This window comes from Tachyglossus aculeatus (genome assembly GCF_015852505.1).
Source record: "Tachyglossus aculeatus isolate mTacAcu1 chromosome 12 unlocalized genomic scaffold, mTacAcu1.pri SUPER_6_unloc_1, whole genome shotgun sequence".
NCBI classification, from domain to species: Eukaryota; Metazoa; Chordata; class Mammalia; order Monotremata; family Tachyglossidae; genus Tachyglossus; species Tachyglossus aculeatus.
The window spans coordinates 6,758,299-6,770,002 of record NW_024044828.1 but is presented as its reverse complement, the minus strand read 5'-3'; positions in this window follow the sequence as shown (position 1 = coordinate 6,770,002).

Below are 11,704 nucleotides of genomic sequence, written 5' to 3'. Positions count from 1 at the left end.
AAGTACTCAGTAAATACAATTGAATGAATGAATATATAAGACCTTTCTTCATAGTCACAAGCAACAAAATTAGAATCTCTGTATGCCTCTGGGCAGTCACATTTGACATATTTGAATCAATTTGAATCAACTAAGACATATTATCATTTTCACAGCCAGATACGACCTCACACACACTGCCTACTGGATTTCGTTTAAAAACAATAACATTGCCAAATGGGACAGAGTGTCAGAGTTATCTGTAGGACTGGAAACAAAGCAGTATGTATCCTAAGACAGGAAAACAGCTATCTTGTGTAGTTACAACAAACCTCCTTTATATGCAAATTATTTCTAAAATTTTAAATGAGGTGACTTCCTCAGTTCATTTATTATTCATTGTTAATTTCAAGAAGAAATGTATATATTTGTGAATACACACACATATATAGGAGATTTTGTGATGAGATATCAAATGAAACTGAAGATCTGAATGAAAATAAAGAATGAAAAGTTCATAGCCAACCTCTGTTTCTTCATGCAAACTTATACAGAGATAATACAAATAGTAGCAAATGGTTAATCCCCAATTCTATTTTAACCTACCATCTCAACCACTGTTTCTCATTCCATCTTTTATTCAACAAAAGTAACGGATCTCAGTTTGTCCTTGCTCCCTTCTACTCACTCCTAGTAGAGGCACGAATTAGCTGTAAAATAGTTATAAAAATACGGAGCAGGCATGGGAATGAGAAGAAAAAGGAAAAGACAACAAAAACTGGATCAGCAGCCACTTAAGTGTTAAAGAGGCACTGAAAGATTTGATTCTTTTGGGGCAAAAAACACCTCTAGATGAACAGATTGAAACATGCCAGAAAATGCTCAATTTGCTTGTAGGAAGATATTAGGAAATATAAGCAGTAGAAGACAGGTCTGTATAATGGAAAAGAATAATAGCGTATTGTTGATTGAGACAGTATAAATTTGGATTGCACATTTCCATACCCAGCACCCAGCACAAGAATTTGTGGAGGGCCTTACTCTGCCTGGGCAAATCTCACTGTAAGATGTACTAGAGGGATGACAATGAAAGTAAAATATCAACTTGGTAGTCACAGTCAGTATATACAATTCCTTCCCACACAGAGCTTAAAGTCTACTGGAGAAGAGAAATATTAAAATGAATTACAGATAGGTGAAATAATAGAACATAAACATATGAGGCAACCTGACCTAATGGAAAGAGTATGGACCTAGGAGTTGGAGGACCTGGGATTTAATCCTGGCTCTGCCACTTGCCTGCTGTGTGACCTTGGACAAGTCACTTAACTTCTCTATGTTTCAGTTTCTTCATCTGTAAAATAGGGATTCAATACCTGTTGTCCCTCCCATTTAGACTCTAAGCCTCATGTGTACAAGTGTCTGTGTCCAACCCAATTATCTTATATCAACCCCAGCACTTAGAACAGTGCCTGACCCTTAATAAGCACTTAACTAAACCTTCATTATGTAAGCTTGTTGTGGGCAAGGAATGTATCTGCTATACTGTTGTGTTGTACTCTCTCAGGTACTTAGTACAGTGCCCTGCACACAGTGAGCACTCAAAAAAGATGATTGATTGATTATCATTATTATGTATATAAGTGCTGTTGAGCTGGACTGAGCATCAAAGCTTTCAGGAAATATAGCCAAGTGCACAGGCAATGTAGCTGGGAAAGCTTAGTTAGGGACGGTCTCTAAGAGGTGATAAAATTTTAGGAAGCTTTTGAAAGTGGGGTAAGTGGCTGTCTGTTGTATATCTAGGGGGAGGTAGTTCCAGACCAGCAGCAAGGGTTTGGCGGTGGGATAGACCAGGTTGAGGTACACATGAGGCTGGCATTAGAGGAGCAAAGTACTTCTCAAGTGCTTAGTACAGTGCTCTGCACATAGTAAGCGCTCAATAAATACGATTGAATGAATGAATGCAGATTGCGTTGTAGGAGTTCAGTGTGGTAAGGTAGGCGGGAGAGTGCTGATTGACAGCCTTTAAACAACCATAAGAAAAGGCATTTCTGATTGATGGGTGACTATTGGAGGTTCTTGAAGAGTGGGGAAGATATAGATTGAATGGTTTTGTTTTTGTTTTTTTCAGAAAAATGATCCAGGCAGCAGACTGAAGTATTGACTAGGGAGGGGAGAGATAGGAGGTAGGCAGGTCAGAGAGGAGGCTGATGCAAATCAAGGCTTACCTTGCCTTATGCTGTCGAGTTGTCTCCGACACATAGCAACACCAAGGACACATCTCTCCCAGAACATACCACCTCCATCTGCATTCATTCTGGAAGTGTAAACACAGAGTTTTCTTGGTAAAAATGCAGAATTGGTTTACTATTGCCTTCTTCTGTGCAGTAAACTTGAGTCTCCGCCCCCATATCTCTCCCTTGCTGCTGCTGTACAGCACAGGTGAGTTTTGACTTGTAGCAGATTGCCTTCCACTGGCTAGCCACTGCCCAAGCTAGGAATAGAATGGGTATGCCTCTGCTTGACTTTCCCTCCCTAGCGGTCTCTGCTTTTCATTCAATAAATACGACTGAATGAATAGCCGAGACTGGTAAGTCCTGGAAACTCTCCAGGTGTGATCCTGAGAAGGGAGTAACCAAGGCAGGAGAGGGTAAATGCTTGTGGTAGCAGTTTGAAGGGAGAGGAAAAGATAGATTCTAGAGATGCTGTGCACAAAGAACTGACAAATTGAATGTGCACATTGAATAATAGGAATGAGTCGAGGATAATGCTAAGTTACAGGCTTGTGAGAAAAGGTTGATGGAAGTGTTATCTACAGTGATAGAAAAGTCATGTGGAGGACATGCTTCAGGTGGGAAGGTGAGGAGTTCTTTTTAGGTTTGGAATAGAAAACACAGGAAGTTGGTGAGATAGACTGTTGAAAATTTTCAACAGTTAAATTTCAAAATTCAACCCTTCTGATTTCTAACACTCTAAGCAATGAAGTTAAGTGAACAAGAGAGATAATACTCAACCAGTGGTATTTACTGAGTGCTTACTGTTTGCAGAGCACTGTATTATAAATGCTTGGGAAAGTACTCTAGAATTAGTAGGCATGATCCCTACCTTCAAAGAGCTTAAGACATCCAGCATTGTTATTATTATCCAGTCAAAAGACATTTCTAGACACCAGGAATCTGTCGCCACAAATCCAAGTTTTTATGTGCCCTCTGAGAAGCCAAGTAGTATATTCTGAAAAGAGGAAAATGCATTAATTTCTGAAACAGATACAATCTCTTCTCTCAAAGAACGTGTAATATGTATGAACAAATAAAAATAATGTCATTTTCAAGAAGTGTTATAGAATTTATAGGAGTACAGCTTAAAACAACAGGTGGAGCAGTAGATATAATGCTAATAGCATTTATTGAGCTCCCATTTAGTGCTGTGCACTGTATTAGGCACCTAGAAAGTACAGAATTATTATTATTATTATGGCATTCATTAAGCACCTACAAATGTCAAGCACTGTTCTAAGTGCTGCGGTAGATACAAGTTAGTCAACCTCTGTTCCATATGAGGCTCACGGTCTAAGTAAGAGGGAGGACAGGTATTTAATCCTCAATTTACAGTTGAGGAAACTGAGGCACAGAGAAGTTCAGTGACTTGCCCAAGGTCACATAGTGAGCCATTGGCAGAGCTGGGATCCAACTCCCAGGCCCACGTTCTTTCTACTAAGCCATGCTGCTTCTAAAGAAGGGACAGATTCCCTTCTTACAGTCTATTGGGATAGATAAATGTAAAAAAATATAGAGAACTCAAGTGGTTAAAATGAATAATAGAGGCCATATATATGAATGAATATTAAGGAGGGGGTAAATTATTTCACAGGTGTTAGCATTGGCTGATGAGATAATATGGGAAATTGGGGAAAGGGTGAAACACTTTCAAGACTGTGAGCCCGTTGTTGGGTAGGGACCGTCTCTATACGTTGCCAGCTTGTACTTCCCAAGCACTTAGTACAGTGCTCTGAACACAGTAAGTGCTCAATAAATATGATTGAATGAATGAAATGTTCTGAGTTGACAGACATCACAAACTTTCCTAAAAGCCTGAAGGATTCAGCCTTAGAAGTTCAGAATTTTTCATTCTCTAAAGGTTGTGACGGTCAGTTTCTTGCCATTTTCACTGGAAAGATGATAGGCCAGGTCACTGGATCTTCCCTTTCCCATCACCCATCATCCTTTGGGAGCCTCTTAGAGTCATGTGTCTGTAAAATCCACCCACTTTACCACACATATCTACCATGTAATGAACCCTAGAACACTAAAATGGAGGTTAACAATCACTTCCATTAAAATCTAGATGAGAACTAAGAGCATCAGTTCTGTATTATTATCATCATCATCCCTCTAGACTGCAAGCTTGTTGTGGTCAAGGAACATGTCTACCAACTTTACTAAATTGTTATATTTCATTCTACTGAGTGCTTAGTACAGTACTCTGCGCACAATAAAGCACTCAATAAATGTGATTGATCATCGAACCACAAACCCAATTCAAAGATCTAACCTGGGAATTTTACTGTTGAGAAAGTTAGCAGAAATAAACCAAATGAACCCAATTTCCAGGACAGCCTTTGCAGACAACTTTGACAGTCTTTTCCTGCCTGTCTCCCTTCCTACCTGCCAGCCCCCCACAAAGCAGTTTGAAAGAGTATCAAACTGCTCTCATTTTCCCCTAAGGGGATTTGTAACCAAACACAGCAGCCAACAGTCATGCATTTTCTTTGAAACTGATGATTTGCCAAGGAAAAATGTGTTCATGCCAAGTAGAACTTGAAGCCTTAATATTTTCACACTTAAAATCTCACGGTTTTATAGCAATGTTGATTCACAAAGGCATTGCATTATTCATTTAATTTTTCAACACATCATTATTATACAGAAAAATATAAATTATGGAAGCAATATTTTGATCAAGCTAGAAATGAAATGAGGAACAAGGAATCAACTTTTCCTCCCACTGCACTTTCTGTTTCTCAGTGTTACAGGGGAATTTTGACTCTTTTTCATAGAACAAAAGTGTTTTGTAGCATCCCAAAGATGTGAGACATAAAAAGAAAGTCTATTTTCTAGTGGCCTCTCAAAATGACAAGGGGAATAGGAAGAGTTACAGGGCTGTTCTGAGAAAGAAAGCTTCCAACTTGAACATACATATTGGGCTGAGGATTAGACAGATTTAACTACAACAATACATTAGTTTGATAAAACAGAGATAAAAAGTTGATTTAATATTCCTTCTCTGTGCTAGGATAAATGCCTTAAGTTACCCTAAGGTCTTCTCGGATAATACGCATTTCTTCTCTAAAATATTATCAAGCAGAGACCTGCTTAATTGAACGCAATACACAGAGTAGGTGCTCAATAAATAATGTCAATTGATAGATGAGAAACTAGCCTTTTGTCCCCAGCTGGTGTTTTTGGTTGAAAATCCTACTATAGCCAGAATATGAGAAGCTCTCTGTCTGATCTACTAGCTCTAGGACAGTGTGGATGCTCCTATCATCAGTACCCTCCAGCCTGCCCTGAATCAAACTGACTGAGCCAGAGGTTTCAGGACTTTCCATTCTTCTCATCCCAATTCTTCAACAACCCAGCTATTCTATTCATTCATTCATTCAATCAATCGCATTTATTGAGCACTTACTGTGTGCAGAGCACTGTACTAAGTGCTTGGATAGTACAATTCGATAAACAGATAGAGATGGTCTCTACCCAACAACTGGCGCACAGTCTAGAAGGGGGAGACAGACAACAAAAAAAACAGGCAGATAATAATAATAATAATAATGATGGCATTTGTTAAGGCTTCAATACCATTAAAATAGATAAATATAATTATAGATATATACACATCATTAATAAAATGAATAGAGTAATAAATATGTACAAATATATACAAGTTCTGTGGGGAGGGGAAAGGGGTTGAGCAGAGGGAGTGAATGGGGGTGATGGGGAGGGGAGTTGCTAATTCTCTTTCGTTTATTGTCTAAGATTTGCAAAGATATCACAACAGATAAAACCCAAATAGGTTGCAATTTAGATATTTGGTCCCCAGAGCAGCCAACATTTGTGGGTGAATGAAAAACTAGTGGGGAAGCTTTATTATTCTAGTTCAATAGTTCTTGCTGTAATACTGATGTTTTGCACCTTGGGGAAGTGCTGAAGAAACAAAATTGCAACAGTCTATCTTAGCTGTTATATTCACTGCATTCTCCCAATCTCTTGTTCCCTGTCCAAGCTATCTTTATGGCACTCCAAGGAGTGGCCTGTGTCTCCTAGTAGTGAAGCATGGCTAAGAAAGTGCTTCTATTGGACTTGGATAGGGGTCAGAGGGAACTACATTTCCCAGAACCCTCAGGGAAAGTGGGATCTTCTGGGAGGGGATGCAATTTTACAATTCTACTAGGCTATAAAATCTTTGAGGACAGAAATTGGGACTATTAACTATAGTATCCTCCCTAGGGCTTAGTATAATCCTTGTATGTAGGAGGTGCTCAAAAATATTATTAACTGAAAATGAAACCCAATTCACAAGTAGGGCAGAAATGTCAAAACCTAGTAAGGAGGTGATTTTCTCTCTTTTGACCCCACCTCACCTTCTAGTTATCGCCCTATCTCCCTCTTACCATTCCTTTCCAAACTTCTTGAACGAGTTGTCTGCACGTGCTGCCTCAAATTTCTCAACGCCAACTCTCTCCTCGATCCAATCTGGTATCCATCACCTACATTCCACGGAAACTGCCCTCTCAAAGGTCACCAGTGACCTCCTGCTTGCCAAATCCAATGGCTCCTACTCTATCCTAATACTTGACCTCTCAGCTGCCTTCGACACTGTGGACCACCCCCTTCTCCTCAACACGCTATCCAACCTTGGCTTCACAGACTCCGTCCTCTCCTGGTTCTCCTCTTATCTCTCTGGCCGTTCATTCTCAGTCTCTTTTGCGGCCTCCTCTTCTCCCTCCCATCCCCTTACTGTAGGGGTTCATCAAGAGTCAGTTCTTGGTCCCCTTCTGTTCTCTACCTACACTCACTCCCTTGGTGAAATCATTCACTCCCACGGCTTCAACTATCATCTCTACGTTGATGGCACTCAAATCTACACCTCTGCCCCTGCTCTCTCTCCCTCCCTCCAGGCTCGTATCTCCTCCTGCCTTCAGTACATCTCCGTCTGGATGTCTGCCCGCCATCTAAAACTCAACACATCCAAGACTGAACTTCTTATCTTCCCTCCCAAACCCTGCCCTCTCCCTGACTTTCTCATCACTGTTGACGGCACTACCATCCTTCCCGTCTCACAAGCCCGCAACCTTGGTGTCATCCTCGACTCCGCTCTCTTGTTCACCCCTCACATCCAATCCATCACCAAAACCTGCAGTCTCACCTCCGCAACATCGCCAAGATCCGCCCTTTCCTCTCCATCCAAACCACTAACCTCCTCGTTCACTCTCTCATCCTATCCCAACAGGATTATTGCATCAGCCTCCTCTCCAATCTCCCATTCTCCTGTCTCTCCCCACTTCAATCTATACTTCATGCTGCTGCCCGGATCGTCTTTGTGCAGAAACGCTCTGGGCATGTTACTCTCCTCCTCAAAAATCTCCAGTGGCGACCAATCAACCTACGCATCAGGCAAAAACTCCTCACTCTCGGCTTCAAGGCTCTCCATCACCTCGCCCCCACCTACCTTACCTCTCTTCTCTCCTTCTACAGCCCAGCCTGCACCCTCCGCTCCTCTGCCACTAATCTCCTCACTGTGCCTCATTCTCGCTTGTTCCGCCGTCAACCCCCGGCCCACGTCCTCCCCCTGGCCTGGAATGCCCTCCCTCTGCACATCTGCCAAGCTAGCTCTCTTCCTCCCTTCAAAGCCCTACTGAGAGCTCACCTCCTCCAGGAGGCCTTCCCAGACTGAGCCTCCCCTCCCCCCTTCGTCTCCCCCCTTCCTTCCTCTCCCCCCCTTCCCATCCCCTCGCCTTATCTCCTTCCCCTCCCCACAGCACCTGTATATGTGTATATATGTTTGTACATATTTATTACTCTATTTTACTTGTACATATTTATTCTATTTATTTTATTCTGTTAATATGTTTTGTTCTGTTGTCTGTCTCCCCCTTCTAGACTGTGAACCCGCTGTTGGGTAAGGACCGCCTCTATATGTTGCCAACTTGTACTTCCAAAGCGCTTAGTACAGTGCTCTGCACACAGTAATTGCTCAATAAATACGATTGAATGAATGAATGAATGAATTTTCCCTCTTGACTCACTGTCTAGCAACTGTTCAGAAGGCCACTTTGAATCGAGTCTGGCTTTCTCTTCTTTCTCGTCCTGTGTAATTTTATTAAAATCTAAACTCTTCTGTCTGATTACCATGGTGTTAGTTATGACAAGTGAAATCATTTACTTCTCCCCCACTGCTCTAACATTAATCAGGGTAGAGTAACAAAGAGAGCCGTAGCTAGGAAAAAATAGCTAGCCCACGGTTTGGAGCCATGAAAATAGGACCATTTAAAAGGTTTCCGAAACCATCAGCTCCCTCTAGTGACAGATAATGGGATATTTCAATCCGGTAGACATGCTAATATTGGGGAATTTCTAGTGTGAACTCTGAGCTAAGACGAGTATGAGACTGAAAAAGCACTGCCATTGTCAACCAGAGCAATCATGGTAGCTTGGTAGCAAATTTTTCCCAGGAAGTTTTACGCCAAAAGTTATTTTTATTATTTTTTTTAGTGATATTTGTTAAGCACTTACTACACACCAGGCACTGTACTTAGCATTGGGCACTGTGCAAGATAATCGGGTTGTACACAGTCCTTATCTCACATAGATTCCCGTTTTACAGATGAGTGAACAAGCACAAATCGATCATTCGTATTTACTGAGTGCTTACTATGTGACGAACACTGCCCTAAGCATTTGGGAGAGTACAATATAATAGAGTTAATAGATGTATTCCCCTCTCACAATGAGCTAACAGTCTAGGGAGCAACCTGCCCAGGGTCATACAGCAGACAAGTGGCAAAGCTGGGGTAAAACCCAGGTCCTTTAACTCCCAGGCCTGTGTTCACTCTACTAGGCTGCTTTGTTCCCAAGTTTCTACTGGAAAGAGCTTTCAAAAATATGTTTGCCCAATGCACAAGGACAATCAGCTCATATATGGGTGGCTATTCGGCTTCAGCCTGAGTTTACCAGAACAGTATGAATGCCTTGACATCTTGACCGCCTCATGTATAATTTGCAGCTGCTGAATGAACCCAGCTGACTTTACTAACTTCAACATTAAAAATCTTGAGCAGCAACTTGATGCGGCCTTTTAACGTCAAAGTTGTCTCAGTCAGAGCAAAGTGGAGTGTTGAGGAAAATATCTGGATTATTCCAAAAGCAACTTCCCATCTTCCCTTAAACTGGCAGGATAACAAGTGAAAGTTCCCGCAACCTACTTTGGTTATAACGATCTGAGCAGATAGGGCAGGAGAGTGTTCAGTTCCTCTTTTATGGGGGTCTGTACCTCTCAGATAGGTATAGTGAGGCACATGATTTTGATTCTGGTACTTCCCAGGGTGCTCCCTAATGACAATCAATCAATCATATTTTTGGAGCTCTAAGTGCAGAACACTGTACTAAGTGTTTTGGAGGGTACAATATTACAGAACTGGTAGACTCAGTTTTGTGTGTGTGTGTGTGTGTGTGTTGGGGGGGCTGGAGAGAGACAAAGACAGAGAAAATAAGAAAACATCACTCTCCTATCCCAAAGCAGTAACTCCAACATACTTATTACCAGATAATTCTATGAAATATATAATGATTTAGTAGCTAACTATTATTATTCAGTAAACAGAAGATCATTTACTTGGAAGGCCTTGTAGGACCAAATACATTCAGTCTAACACTAAGATTAGATTAATTTTCCTCAGTGGCTGTCAGCCATTACCTTTGCGGAAAGTGAGCAGTTCGATAAACTGAGGTTTCTTCAGAGATTTTTTGAATAAAGGAAAGAAGTCATTCCCAAATGCTATGCAATTTTACCCTCCATGTGAACCGCTGCCAGGGTAAACAGTGACCAGAGCAATCATCTATCCAATTGTTTTCAAACTTCTCTTCATGACTTTACATAATTTGCATTGTTACTGTTTACCCTCTCTAAAGCCCCATGCACACAATTTTGGACAGCCCTCTAATGGGTTGCCACAGTGGGAGCTGGAGAAGGGGTGGCTCATTCTCACAGGTCCACAAACTGGGGGATGCATCCTACCCGCAAAGGGTAAGGAGTAGAGCTGCTATCTTGCATCTCTGAGTGAGCCCAAAAAGCTATGGTGATGAAAGAAATGGCATTCCTCTCCCTCTCTCCCTCTTCCCCTTCCCCAGTGTGACATCCATTCAGTGCAACAGAGAAGCAGTGTGGCTCAGTGGAAAGAGCATGGGCTTTGGAGCCAGAGGTCATGGGTTCAAATCCTGGCTCCACCATTTGTCTGCTGTGTGATTTTGGGCAAGTTAATTCAGTTCTTTGTGCCTCAGTTACCTCATCTGTAAAATGGGGATTAAGACTTTAGCCCCACGTAGGACAACCTGATCACCCTGTGACCTCTCCAGGGCTTAGAACAGTGCTTTGCACATAGTAAGTGCTTAATAAATGCCATTATTATTATTATTATTATTATCCACAGGGGCCTTCATGGAGTGGGTGCCTATTACCCAAATCTTGCTGGAGAAGCTTGGATTATTCTCAGGGGTTCAACCTGAGTCAGGGCTTGTCAGCCAGACCAGTGAAAATGAGGAGGATCAAGTTGGTGAATGGAAGAAAGAGTGGGAAGGAAGCTGGGGAAGAGAGGAGGAGAGGGCAAAATCAATGCAAGTTTCATAAGCATTAGCATTTCATAATGAATTTAGTGGACTGAAAAGTCAAGTATTATAACCTCAGCCAGCATTATGGTAGTACCAACAACAAAACTACCCTGTCCAGTTTGAGAAAAGATGCTATCATCTGTTTGTCTGCTTGACACATTGAATTTGCCTTTTGGAACCTACAAATCTCAAACAAAAATTTTCCGTGAAATAACCATCAAGTTAAATGTGTAAAGGGACTTATAAAACTATCTAATAATGAAATACACCCCCTGCTCTCCCTGCAGCAGCCTTCATCTATAGCATATAAATATGTTCAACACAATATTCAGTGTGTAGACATTGAGATAGCCAAAAATAGAGGATTCAAATACCAATGGACCTGAGATTTCTTGAATCACGACAACCAACCAGGAGAAGACACTCCTCAACAAGCAGCCATTCAAAAATTCTAGACAGAATAAAGTCATTCAATGGGGAATTGCTCCTATATTCAGTAGGCAGAGGAAAGATGAAGCCTTTGTCTAGATGTAAAATAATATATGCATAAATACCCTTAAGTATTAGCCACCTCTGTTGTGGGTTCTTGGATGAAAAATTACTAAATCTGGATTGGAGCAGAGTTCTTTGGTGGAACATGACAGAGGAGGAAAAAATAGAGTTCCCTCTCTCCCTCTTCTTTCCATCTAAGGATGGCTGACTGATTCCTACACTGGGTTCTCTGCCACTGCTGCTTCTCTGCACAATTTTTTTTACCCAGTTTGGTGCTTGAGGTTTGAGAGTCTCATTGGCCATTTATCAGAGGTGAGATGGGGCTCTATGTTCTGTTCAATTTGATTCTA